The sequence below is a fragment of the Oncorhynchus mykiss genome, chromosome 20 (assembly GCF_013265735.2).
Source record: "Oncorhynchus mykiss isolate Arlee chromosome 20, USDA_OmykA_1.1, whole genome shotgun sequence".
Lineage (NCBI taxonomy): Eukaryota > Metazoa > Chordata > Actinopteri > Salmoniformes > Salmonidae > Oncorhynchus > Oncorhynchus mykiss.
Window position 1 is genome coordinate 1657967 of NC_048584.1, and position 13231 is coordinate 1671197.

The 13231-nt window shown below is 46.2% G+C and overlaps 1 pseudogene; it reads right to left on the bottom strand.

Annotated features, from left to right (window-relative positions):
* The window catches only part of LOC110498716, a 59477-nt pseudogene extending 49637 nt beyond the window's left edge, over positions 1-9840 (bottom strand).
* Between the last annotated feature and the right edge of the window lie 3391 nt (positions 9841-13231).

Below are 13231 nucleotides of genomic sequence, written 5' to 3' on the forward strand. Positions count from 1 at the left end.
CAGCAAACCAGGTGGGTATCGCAATGGCATCATTTCTAAGTAATTATGATAGTTAACATATGAGTCATCATTAGCACTGCCATCGCTGTTCCTCTGCCAGTCCTGCCCTCTCAACCTGACACCTCTTTCTCATGAGAGGCTGAGATGAGCTCATTCCTTCTCATTCCTTCCTATCTTGGCATCTGTGGCATGGCAGATATGCTGCACTCTCCACTCTGCCACAGGAACAATTTGAATGACTGGGGAGCTTGGGCTGTGATGCTATCACACGCGCTGACGGAAATGTCAATTGGATGCCGAGGCGGTGGTGACGCATTCCGTAACCCGATCCCACATAAGATAGATGAAGGAAGAAAGATAGAAAGTGTGAAAAAATAAAGAAACACCTCCTTCGGCCGCTTTTCCTTCCAGTTCTCTGCTGCCAATGACTGGAACGAATTGCAAAAAATCACTGAAGTTGGAGACATATATCTCCCTCACTAACTTTAAGCATCAGTTGTCAGAGCAGCTTACCGATCGCTGCAGCTGTACACAGCCCATCTGTAAATAGCCCATCCAACCAACTTCCTGCCTCATCCCCATATTTGTTTTTGTTTTTATGCTCTTTTGCACACCAGTACTTCTACTTGCACATCCTCACCTGCACATATATCACTCCAGTGTAAATTGCTCAATTGTAATTACTTACCTTATCTCCTTACTTGATTTGCACGCACTGTATACAGACTTTTCTATTGATTTATTGACTGTACGTTTGTTTATCCCATGTGTAACTCTGTGTTGTGGTTTCTGTCGCACTGCTTTGCTTTATCTTGGCCAGGTCACAGTTGTAAATGAGAACTTGTTCTCAACTGGCCTACCTGGCTAAATAAAGGTGAAATAAAATTAAAAGGAAGAAATGAAAGAAAAAAGAAAGAGCCTCGCTATGCTTAGTCAATAGTGAATCACCTATTGAATGTGTGTGTGTGTCATGAACCAAATGCACATGACACATATTGAGCCTATGGTGAAATCAGTGTAAAGAGTCCATTTCCAACACTCGTCCGATGTTTATGAGTGTTAACAGAGAATACAGAATTAATAGAGAATTTAAATGAGTTATAGTGTTTCTGTAATCAGGATTATCAATGATATAAAGAATGATGAAAAAAAATGTGTAAAAAAACAATTTAATAAAAGCAGTGCAAGTATCGAATTTTGTAAAGTTAGTGTGGGAGAGGTGGAAAAATTGTTGTTGTTACACACCAAACAACAGCTGACAGTGGCGGCAGAGCCCACATATCTCCAAGATAAAGGCTACAGTCGGAGGAGCCATCAACCACTTTCACAGGCAGGACAACACACCAAACAACAGCTGACAGTGGCGGCAGAGCCCACATATCTCCAAGATAAAGGCTATAGTCGGTGGAGCCATCAACCCCTTTCACAGGCAGGGCGACACACCAAACAACAGCTGACAGTGGCGGCAGAGCCCACATATCTCCAAGATAAAGGCTACAGTCAGAGGAGCCATCAACCACTTTCACAGGCAGGGCGACACACCAAACAACAGCTGACAGTGGCGGCAGAGCCCACATATCTCCAAGATAAAGGCTATAGTCGGAGGAGCCATCAACCCCTTTCACAGGCAGGGCGACACACCAAACAACAGCTGACAGTGGCGGCAGAGCCCACATATCTCCAAGATAAAGGCTACAGTCAGAGGAGCCATCAACCACTTTCACAGGCAGGGCGACACACCAAACAACAGCTGACAGTGGCGGCAGAGCCCACATATCTCCAAGATAAAGGCTACAGTCGGAGGAGCCATCAACCACTTTCACAGGCAGGACAACACACCAAACAACAGCTGACAGTGGCGGCAGAGCCCACATATCTCCAAGATAAAGGCTATAGTCGGTGGAGCCATCAACCCCTTTCACAGGCAGGGCGACACACCAAACAACAGCTGACAGTGGCGGCAGAGCCCACATATCTCCAAGATAAAGGCTACAGTCAGAGGAGCCATCAACCACTTTCACAGGCAGGGCGACACACCAAACAACAGCTGACAGTGGCGGCAGAGCCCACATATCTCCAAGATAAAGGCTACAGTCAGAGGAGCCATCAACCACTTTCACAGGCAGGGCGACACACCAAAATACACCCATCACTCCCCCATTCTCTCCCTCTCTCCTCTCCCTCAGTAAATGTTCTGTCCCATAATAGAGGCCCTTATTTTAGGCTGCCTCGTGTTCCCTGTGCAAGCCTATTCCAGGGGCAGATAAACGACGCAGGTATTTGAGATAATTTTTCCATGGGGCCTGAGGCACAGATAAAACAGAGATATATTTGTAATGTTCTGAGTATCCATTTCAAAGAGGCGTTAGTATAGGAATTTCCAGCAGGCTTATTGTTGTTTGTTGTCCAATTTTGTTTGTCAGCCGCCAGAAGGCCCGTCACTCTTTGACGACATTAGCGTGGGGCGGTGGCGAGGGGTTAGTGGCGGTGACTTTCAAAGTTCAACGGATGCCACTGCCCGCCACGTAGATACGCGACTTGTCCAAAAGTCACTCATCAATGACAGTCACTGATTCCCCCAGTGACTCCATACTGTCCCCAACACCAGAGAGAAACAGGGAAAGAGAGAAAGTGAAATGGAGAGGAAAGCAGGGAGAGAGAAAGTTTAAGGTTTAAGAGCGGGGGGGGGAGTTAAGAGTTTGAGCTTTGAGAGACAGTGATAGGTGAGGGCAAGAATGAGAGGAAAAGAAGAGAGAGAGATAGATTGAGAAGGATAGTGAGAGCAAATGAACGAGAGAGCACACTATAGCCACGCAGCATTGAAAGCCACAACATTTGAACACGACACCTCTCAACACCCAATTTGTCAAAGTTAGGAATAAGGGAACATAATTACTTCAGAGAACAAAGAAGAACTATGACCTAAGTCGGTCCGCTTCTGGTAAAGACCAGCACCCAGCAGGGACACAGAGGTGCTGAAAATCCCCATGTACAACAGGACAATGACAGATCTAGGACATACTGGAGATTATCAAATATATATACTGATATAGTCCATCAGGACTGGAATCCAATATGCCTAAGGCACCTATCAGTGACACCCCAGCACACATTAGAAAACTCTTCATCTGGGGAATGTTACAAGAAGGTAGAACATATGCTGTATAAGCCTCCGTCAGGTATATTACACACACGCACCCCATTCCTGCCTTATAACACACAGCGAGCAGGAAACAGTCCTGGTGGGAACAAAGCCCTACCAGAATCCTGGGTTCATGCTTGGCCCCTCACCAAGCCCACATCAAATAGTGCAGTTACAGCCCCACCACCGACACTCACACACAATGTACATGCTCTCCCATCCTCCCCTCTCCTCTACCACCTCTCTCTTTCTCTCCCATCCTCCCCTCTCTCCCTCTCCCCTACCACCTCTCTCTTTCTCTCCCATCCTCCCCTCTTACCCTAGTAAAACTGACTATCCTACCGATCCTCGACTTCGGCGATATCATCTACAAAATAGCTTTCAACACTCTACTCAGCAAACTGGATGCAGTTTATCACAGTGCCATCTGTTTTGTTACTAAAGCACCTTATACCACCCACCACTGCGACCTGTATGCTCTAGTCGGCTGGCCCTCGCTACATATTCGTCGCCAGACCCACTGGCTCCAGGTCATCTACAAGTACATGCTAGGTAAAGCTCCGCCTTATCTCAGTTCACTGATCACGATGGCAACACCCACCCGTAGCACGCGCTCCAGCAGGTGTATCTCACTGATCATCCCTAAAGCCAACACCTCATTTGGCCGCCTTTCGTTCCAGTTCTCTAATGCCTGTGACTGGAGCGAATTGCAAAAATCGCTGAAGTTGGAGACTTTTATCTCCCTCACCAATTTCAAACATCTGCTATCTGAGCAGCTAACCGATCGCTGCAGCTGTATATAGTCTATCGGTAAATAGCCCACCCAATTTTACCATCCCCATACTGTTTTTATTTATTTACTTTTCTGCTCTTTTGCACACCAATATCTCTACCTGTACATGACCATCTGATCATTTATCACTTCAGTGTTAATCTGCAAAATTGTAATTATTCGCCTACCTCCTCATGCCTTTTGCACACAATGTATATAGACTCTCTTTTCTTTCTACTGTGTTATTGACTTGTTAATTGTTTACTCCATGTGAAACTCTGTGTTGTATGTTCACACTGCTATGTTTTATCTTGGCCAGATCGCAGTTGCAAATGAGAACTTGTTCTCAACTAGCCTACCTGGTTAAATAAAGGTGAAATAAAATAAAATAAAATAAAAATATGATGTCCACAAGTGAAGGGAAAAGGTGAGAGGAGGAGCGCGCATAGATGTGAGAATGAAAACAACGTGGCTGATGTGAAAGTGAACTGTGTTGAAAAACATTTCTTAAACGGAAGCAAAAGGAAGAAGACAGGGATAAACATACCTGAATTTGTCCAAAATAATTTATTGTTTTCAACTGTTTGACTCATCATCATGGTATTGAATGTGCCACTGTCGTCCATGTGTCACTGTCTGTCGCCTCCAAATTTCTCTCGACCTGTTTGCACATTGTAAACATTCATTCATAGGCTAGGTTGTAGCAACCTCATGATGGTTCTAGGGAAAATGTGAGTATTATACAGTAACCTAAACCTATTGCTTTTACAATGAACTGTGTGAATGGAATATGAATGACAGTCATTTCTATTACAGCATTTGGATAAGGCCATGCTAATGAAATTTGTTTTATCCACCTTCATCTTAAACGGCACCGACTGCCACTTTTCTGTGCATATGCGTGTGTGTGTGCGCCTGTGCGTATGTGTGTGTCGTGCTCCCAGGCTGGACCCTCCACACCAGGCCAGTCTGCCGCCACAGGACTACATAATATCTACTAGGCCGTATGGCAGCAGGGGGCGCTGAGGTTGGTTGTGCGTGTAGAGGGCATGACAACACCTCTTCCCCCTCAGGAGGCTGAAAAGATTTGGCATGGGTCCGCAGATCCTCAAAAGGTTCTACAGCTGCACCATTGAGAGCATCTTGACTGGCTGCAACACCGCTTGGTATGGCAACTGCTCGGCATCTAACTGCAAGGCGCTACAGATGTTAATGTGGCCCAGTACATCTCTCAGACCGAACTCCCTGGAGTCCAGGACCTCTATACCAGGCAGTGTCAGAGAAAGGCCCTACTACCGCACGGAATGCGGCACCGGAGCGTCAAGTCTGGGACCTTAAGGCTCCTGAACAACCTCTACTCTCAAGACATAAGACTGCAAAAACGTTAACCAAGCTACTATTTGCATCGACCATTTTAGCACTAACTCTTTTTGACTCTATTCTCACACTGGACTACCCACACACTCACACAAAGTGCATTTGGAGTATTTAGGCACCTTGATTTTTTCCACATTTTGTCACATTACAGCCTTATTCTAAAATTGATTAAATTGTTGCTTTTTCTCATCAATCTACACACAATGCCCCGTAATGACAAAGCAAAAACATTTTTTTTCACATTTTTGCAAATTTATTTAGAAAACAAAACAATTATCACATTTAAAATAATATCACATTTACACTGCACAGCTATTTCAAGTCTCTCCAGAGATGTTTGATCGGGTTCAAGTTCGGGCCACTCAAGGACATTCAGAGACTTGTCCCGAAGCCACTCCTGCATTGTCTTGGCTGTGTGTTTAGGGTCATTTTCCTGTTGGAAGGTGAACCTTCGCCCCAGTCTGAGGTCCTGAGAGCTCTGGAGCAGGTTTTCATCAAGGATCTCTCTGTACTTTGCTCCGTTCATCTTTCCCTCGATTCTGACTAGTCTCCCAGTCCCTACCGCTGAAAAACATCCCCACAGCATGATGCTGCCACCATCATGCTCCCCCGTAGGGATGGTGCCAGGTTTCCTCCAGAGGTTGTGCTAGGCATTCAGGCCAAAGAGCTTAATCTTGGTTTCATCAGACCAGAATTTTGTTTCTCATGGTCTGAGAGTCCTCCTTTAGATGCCTTTTGGCAAACTGCAAGCAGGCTGTCAAATGCATTTTACTGAGGACTGGCTTCCGTCTGACCACTCTAACATAAAGTCCTGATTAAGTGCTGCAGAGATGGTTGTCCTTCTGGAAGGTTCTCCTATCTCCACAGAGGAACTCTAGAGCTCTGTCGGTGTGACTATCTGGTTCTTGGTCACCTCCCTGACCAAGGCCCTTCTCCCCCGATTGTTCAGTTTGGCCTGGCTGTCAGCTCTAGGAAGAGTCTTGGTGGTTCCAAACTTCTTCTATTTAGGAATGATGCAGGCAACTGTGCTCTTGGGGACCTTCTATGCTGCAGACATGTTTTGGTACCCATCCCCAGATCTGTGCCTCGACAGAATCCTGTCCCGGAGCTCAACGGACAATTCCTTTTAATCTCATGGCTTGGTTTTGCTCTGACATGCACTGTCATCTGTTGGACCTTATATGTGGGTGCCTTTCCAAATCATGTAAAATCAATTGAATTTACCACAGGGACTCTCAATATAGTTGTAGAAACATCTCAAGGATGGTCAATGGAAACAGGAGGAACCTGAGCTCAAATTCGAATCTCACTGCAAATGGTCTGAATACTTTGTCATCATAGGGGTGTTGTGTGTAGATTGATGAGGAACATTTGATCCGTTTTAGAATAAGTCTGTAACGTAACAAAATGTGTAAAAAAGGAAGGTCTCTAAATACTGTACTTACACTGACACTCCAACACATATACACACACACACTCACACACTCACTCACACATAGGCACAATATCACCGCACACACACTTACACACTCATCACATACATTGCTGCTACTGTTTATTGCCTAGTCACTCCCATAGTGTGTCTACATCAACTCGGTACTGGTACCACATGTACTCTATATAGCCAAGCTGTCATTGCTCATTGGGTATTATAATGTGGTGTTCGTTTTTGATTTGGTTAGAGGTAACGTTTATAATGATCATTGTTTTAATTTCACGGAAGGTGAAGTGTTGTGTGTTCGCAGGTGCGCGTGTGCGCGAGAGAGAGATGCATAGTGAGGCAGAGAGACAGAGATGCATAATGAGGCAGACGAACAGTACTGACAGAGAGGAGTGAAGGGCAAGGTAGAGACAGTCAGAAAGAGTGTGTGAGAGAGCTAGAAAGGGTGGGACAGTGGGAGAGCAAAATTGATAGCAAGAGAGACAGAGAGAGAAAGATTGAAAGAGAGAGAGGGGCAAGGGGATGTGTGGACTCTGCTGGCTGACTCGAAACGTGGCTTGTAGAAGGGAATTCTGAAATCTGATTCTTGGCACCAGACAGACTGGAGGCAGGCAGGCTGGACAGGGATAGGAGGGAGGGAGAAGGGGGGCAGTGTTACTAGGATTCACATAGCCCCCCCCCCCCCGCTGGCTCTTATCTGCTTATAGGCAAAGACGGAGCCACAACAACCTTCTGACCCACAACCACAGACAAGGGGTTGGCATGGGAACACAACAAACTGCAGACAAAACACGCACACACATACACACAGACCGGCACACACACACACACAGACTGGCACATACACACACACAGATATCCTCTCATTAGAGAGGATATTCTGTTGGATAAAGTGCAGAAAACATGGAGAAGCTCATTAGAGATTTAACAAAGACAAAAACAACTATGTATGAGCTTAGATAAGATCTTATAGATGGGCAGATATAATTCATGAGATGAGTTGTAGACCTTAACGCCATGATCAATGGAATGGGTGGTGAAGGGATGCATCTTCAGGACTGCCACCGTGCATAGAGAGCAGTCTGTGTCATCATAGGTGTCATTACTGGGACCAGTCTGTGTCATTATATTATGTGAAATAGCAAAATTCTATCCTGTATTTTGAGCGTTATCCTGAAATTAGATTTACACCAAAAATTAAAGCAAGTGTCTGTGGATGGTGTTGGACCATCTGACATGACAAGAAAACGGGACAGTTTGATGGAAAATCTTTAAATAAAAGTCCAGGCAAATCCAGGCATGTCACATGATTGCACAAAACACAGGGCCCAAGCATGAAGTCAAACTGATCCAGGATCAGCTTCACCAGTTGTCCACCCCCAGCTTGGCAGCAGTCGTACAGGAGCAAACCAGATTGAAAGAGAGAGAAGGGGTTAGTGGTGATGACACAAACGACATGGCCAATACTTAGACTAGGACCTTTTAACACTAGGTAAGAATCTCTCTCTCTCTCTTTCTCTCTCTTTCTCTATTTCTCTCCACCTTGGGAAAAGGCCCACAAAATAGCCCACACTCCTCTGTATGTTTAACTTTTGAAGGGCCCTGCTGAGCAGAGCAAGGCCTGCCACCTGTTCAGCATGTGTGTGTGTGTGTGTGTGTGTGTGTGAGTGTGTTGGGGGTAGGTAAATCTCCCTAATTTTGATGAACCGAGACAGCAGTGAGTCGCCATGGGGATGTGCGATTGAGCGTTCTCAGGAGGGGGGGTGACAAGGTGGGATTTGGGTTGTCTCCACTCGCACCCAACACACACAAACACACACACACACACATACTCAAACCCGCACCCCTAAACTCCACTGATCATCAACTGTTCCCAGTCAGACAACGGTCTCTATCTCTCCTCTTTCTCTCTCGAGTTGGTGACGGCTTGGTGACACGACTTGGTGACGGCTTGGTGACACGACTTGGTGACGGCTTGGTGACACGACTTGGTGACGGCTTGGTGACACGGCTTGTTGACACGGCTTGGTGACACGGCTTGGTGACACGGCTTGGTGACACGGCTTGGTGACGGTTTGGTGACACGGCATCTCTGGCGGCGACCGGGGCCTAGCCTGGGTGGCTCCAGGGCTCCTGTGTGTGTTAGTCTGATATGTGTGTGTGACACACCAAAGGGGTCTCGCCTGGATCTCCCTCTGTCTCCCCTCAGTCCGCCATATGCCAGCCACCTAGGGGGGGCCGACCCCAGCCATTGACTTGAATGGCGACCGCCACCAGTTGGCGGATTCTCACACGGAGCCCGGGCGCCGAACGCTGGTGTCCCACAGCCGTAACTCTGAGAATAAACACTTAGTGAGGGTCCCACGCAGGCCCCATGACTCCACCAGAGACTACCGTCTACCTCCCCTAATGTCTTGTGGCTCCTGTCTCCGTCAGGCTCCCCAAAAGACCCTAATGTAAAGTCTGAGGCCTTGCCATCCACAGTCAAAAAAATAAGGAGGTGTTGGAGTGTTATTGTACTGGGTTTCTGGAGGAAATGAAAGACAAACTGGAATAGACACCCTCCCCGGAGTGGAAGCACACACACATACATGGGGGAGTGTGTGGGCGCACATGCATGCAGATAGGCAGGCAGGGAGACACACAAATGCAGGGAGGCAGGCAGGCCCGCACACATGCACAAACCACAGGAGGTTGGTTGGTGGCTGCTTAATTGGGGAGAAAGGGCTCATGGTAATGACTGGAGCGGAATTAGTGGAATGGTATCAAACACATCAAACTCATGGTTTCCAGGTATTTTATGCCTTCCCTTCGCCCCGTTCCGGGCCATTATTATGAGCCGTCCTCCCCTTAGCAGCTTCCTGTGGCACGCAGGCACACATACATACACACAGTGATAAAATCCAGTAGATGTGAGAGGGCGTAAAGGAAAGGGGGGATTGGGATAGAATATAGAAAGGAGGGAGGGAGAGAGGGCAACTAAAGGGAAGCAGGGGAAAGATCACGTCACTATAATGGCTTACCAGTCTGATTTGGTATAGCCAACCAGGACCTATGGGAGAAGAGCTCCATCATTGCAGAGCTCACCCTCCGAGCCTCCAGAGGCATGCCATAAGCCTTGTGGTGGTGGGCAGAGAGCCTTGTGGCTTCACCTGTCCAGCCTCTCGGACAAGGGAAAATCTGAATTCCTTCGATGCTCCTATCACACCAAAATAACTGTTTCGGCCTTCTGTTGCCACCATGGTGCGAACTGCGGTAATTCTAATTGCTCCGTAGGTCTGAGTACCGTGGCAGCCAGGTTTACCCCTCCACGAGCCAAGGCTTCGCACCAGGGAGAGGGCTGCAAGCTGGCACAAAGGTTTTGCCTAATGTGAAACCCTCAGCTATGCAGCAGGCTAGGAACCCACAGTTTGGCTCTCCCAGAGGCCCGACAATGGGTGGAGTGGTCCTTTGCTGCGAATGCATCGAGTGCATCCCACTCACCTGACTCCCCTGAAGGGAAGCCCGACCTAGAGTTACGTTCCCAGCAGTAGAGAGGGGGGCCCACTCGACCCCCAAGTTCCCCCCTGTGCCACAGCTCTCCCCTCTTTCACAAGCAGCCGAGTCAGGAAGACAAATGGACAGTTGCCTATTTAGCCTGTCATATAGGCTTCGACAATAACACAGTCGAAAGTGTGTCTCCAAGTCTTTAGCTCCGTCTTGGGTCTTGTTTATTGTGCTTGAGGCAGTTTCACAGCATGGAGATAAAATATCTCTGCTTCACTCACTCTCCACAAAGCGAGTGATTGGGCTGACTGGACTGTCAGTTCACCGTTTGTGACTACAGTTTGCCCCAGAGTTCTCCAAGGTACACTGTTACCCAACGCCTTCTTCATGACTAAGGTCAGTGGCAATTACAATTGTGTAGCCTTAAAGCTAATGTCTTTCCACCTGTCGCCTTTCACTTCTAGGGAAGAAGAGTGTCTCCACTGTTTGTGTCCAGTACATGCTTTGTGCATTTACTTGGATAGATCGAGAGTATGTCGAAAGTATGTCTTAATTTCCTGGGCGCCCCCCCAACTCTTCGTTTCCTCTCCCATCAACTTCTATTGAATATTGAATAGGTGAGGCCAATATACTGGCTTATAATTGCAACGGTTTGCAGCCCTCTGAGGGCTTGAAGGCTCATTCCACCAGATGGATGGCTACCTCTTGGGCACTGTTTAAGGGCATCTGTTGCCAAGAGATGGCGATGCTGCATGTTGGGTCACCCCTCATACATTTCTGAGGTTTTAACGGCTGGATGTCACTGCACCTTTGTTGGCACACACTGTCCTCAGTGTCTCCGCGGGGTGATGTTGTTGGGAATAGTCTGGCTTCAGAGAGCATGCCTGGGTTACGAGGGTAGTCTATATCTCCCTTATGTAAGATAGAAACAATATATTGGAAATAGAACTTGCTTTTTCACAGCTTTTCCCTGCTCGCAAGAGCGCAAGGAAGAGAGGCATGCTTGAGAATGACCAGAGGAAGAGAGGCATGCTTGAGAATGACCAGAGGAAGAGAGGCATGCTTGAGAATGACCAGAGGAAGAGGGGCATGCTTGAGAATGACCAGAGGAAGAGAGGCATGCTTGAGAATGACCAGAGGAAGAGGGGCATGCTTGAGAATGACCAGAGGAAGAGAGGCATGCTTGAGAATGACCAGAGGAAGAGGGGCATGCTTGAGAATGACCAGAGGAAGAGAGGCATGCTTGAGAATGACCAGAGGAAGAGAGGCATGCTTGAGAATGACCAGAGGAAGAGAGGCGTGCTTGAGAATGACCAGAGGAAGAGAGGCATGCTTGAGAATGACCAGAGGCGGGAGAGTGGCTCACCTCATTCAGGACTTGACCTGTCTGTCTCCAACAGAAGCTGTGATTGATACTTCAAGAAAATAATTTTCTAGGGCGAATCCCCAAGGGAGATATCTCACTCATATTATCATAGAACCGGGGTTACCCAAGAAACCCTACATTTTTCATGCAAGAGCAATTTTATTATACAACAATAAAACCCAATTCTATAACAATGCAACAACTTTATCACAAAGCCAAATGTACGTCTAGAACCCATCTTAAGTAGGTCTAAGAGAGGGTTTACTGTACTTTCTAACTCCCTCATTTGCTCTGAGGAGTAGAAGAAAGAAAAAGAAAGGAATATTAAAACAAATTAGAATCAAATTAGCAGGCCAGTGCTCCATCCAAAACAGCTTTACACTTGGGCCCCTCGAGCATCGTCCTGATTTTTCCACCTAGACTTTGACTTGAGCCTTGCCCTCTTTTATTCCCTTTGTGCACAGTTCAGAAGGATTAGCGCATGGCATTAGCCTCTCCCTAACAAAATGCTAACCATCCCAATGCATGTGCGTGTGTGCGTATGCATGTGCATGTGTTTTAAGAGAGTGAGAGGGAGAGTGTGTGGGGGAAATAAGCTGTGTGTGTATGTAAATATATAGGGTGAGTAGAAGGGGGTCTGTTTCACTTCTGACATCCAAGTGAAGTGAGTGAGCTGTCAACAGGGAGGCATCCCAGAAGACAGAGTGGCACAGGGGCCTCGCTTATTAATATTGCATAGAAACTATTCTAAAATACTACTTATGAACGGAATTTAGAATGTACGTGTACATAGAATTGTGTACTTGATCAAAACAATCCTATGATTGTCATACACAAACCAGTAGATCACCATTGATAAATACCAGATCCTTTCAGCCTCAGTGCTCGTGCACGACCATGGCTATTTGCATTACAAAACTCCCCTAATTAATCATATGTGGTCAAAATCCATTCAAAGCCCGTGGGGAACATACAAAGCCATGATATACAATGGCACAACCAAAAAAAGCTAAAAATAACTTTTCATTTGGCTAAGTTGTGGCTTGACCAGTCTTTTATAGTATTTTAACAATGTTCTAACTTTCAGGCGTGCCTCTAATTTAACAAATTACTATATGGATTATTAACGTTACAAATGCACTTGTGTTCAAATTACAGTACTGTCAGAAATTCATACCCCTTCACTTATTCCACATTTGTTGCGTTACAGCCTGCATTCAAAATGTATTAAATATATTGTTTGTCACCCATCTACACAATAATGAAAAAAAGTGAAAATGATTTTTGGACATTTAAAAAAAAATCTAATTTAAATAATGATTCACACCCTTGAATCAATACATGTTAGAAATCACCGTTGGCAGCAATTACAGCTGAGAGTCTTTCTGGGTACGTTTCTAAGAGCTTTGTACACTTGGATTGTACAACATTTGCACATTAGTCTTTAACAAATTCTTCAAGTTTTGTAAAGTTGGTTGTTGATCATTGCTGGACAGCCATTTTCAAGTCATTTTTTTTCAAGCTGATTTAAGCCACTCAGAAACATTCAATGTTGTCTTGGTGAGCAACTCCAGTGCATATTTGGCCATGTGATTTAGGTTATTGTCCTGCTGAAAGGTGAATGTGTCTCCCAGTGTCTGTTGGGAA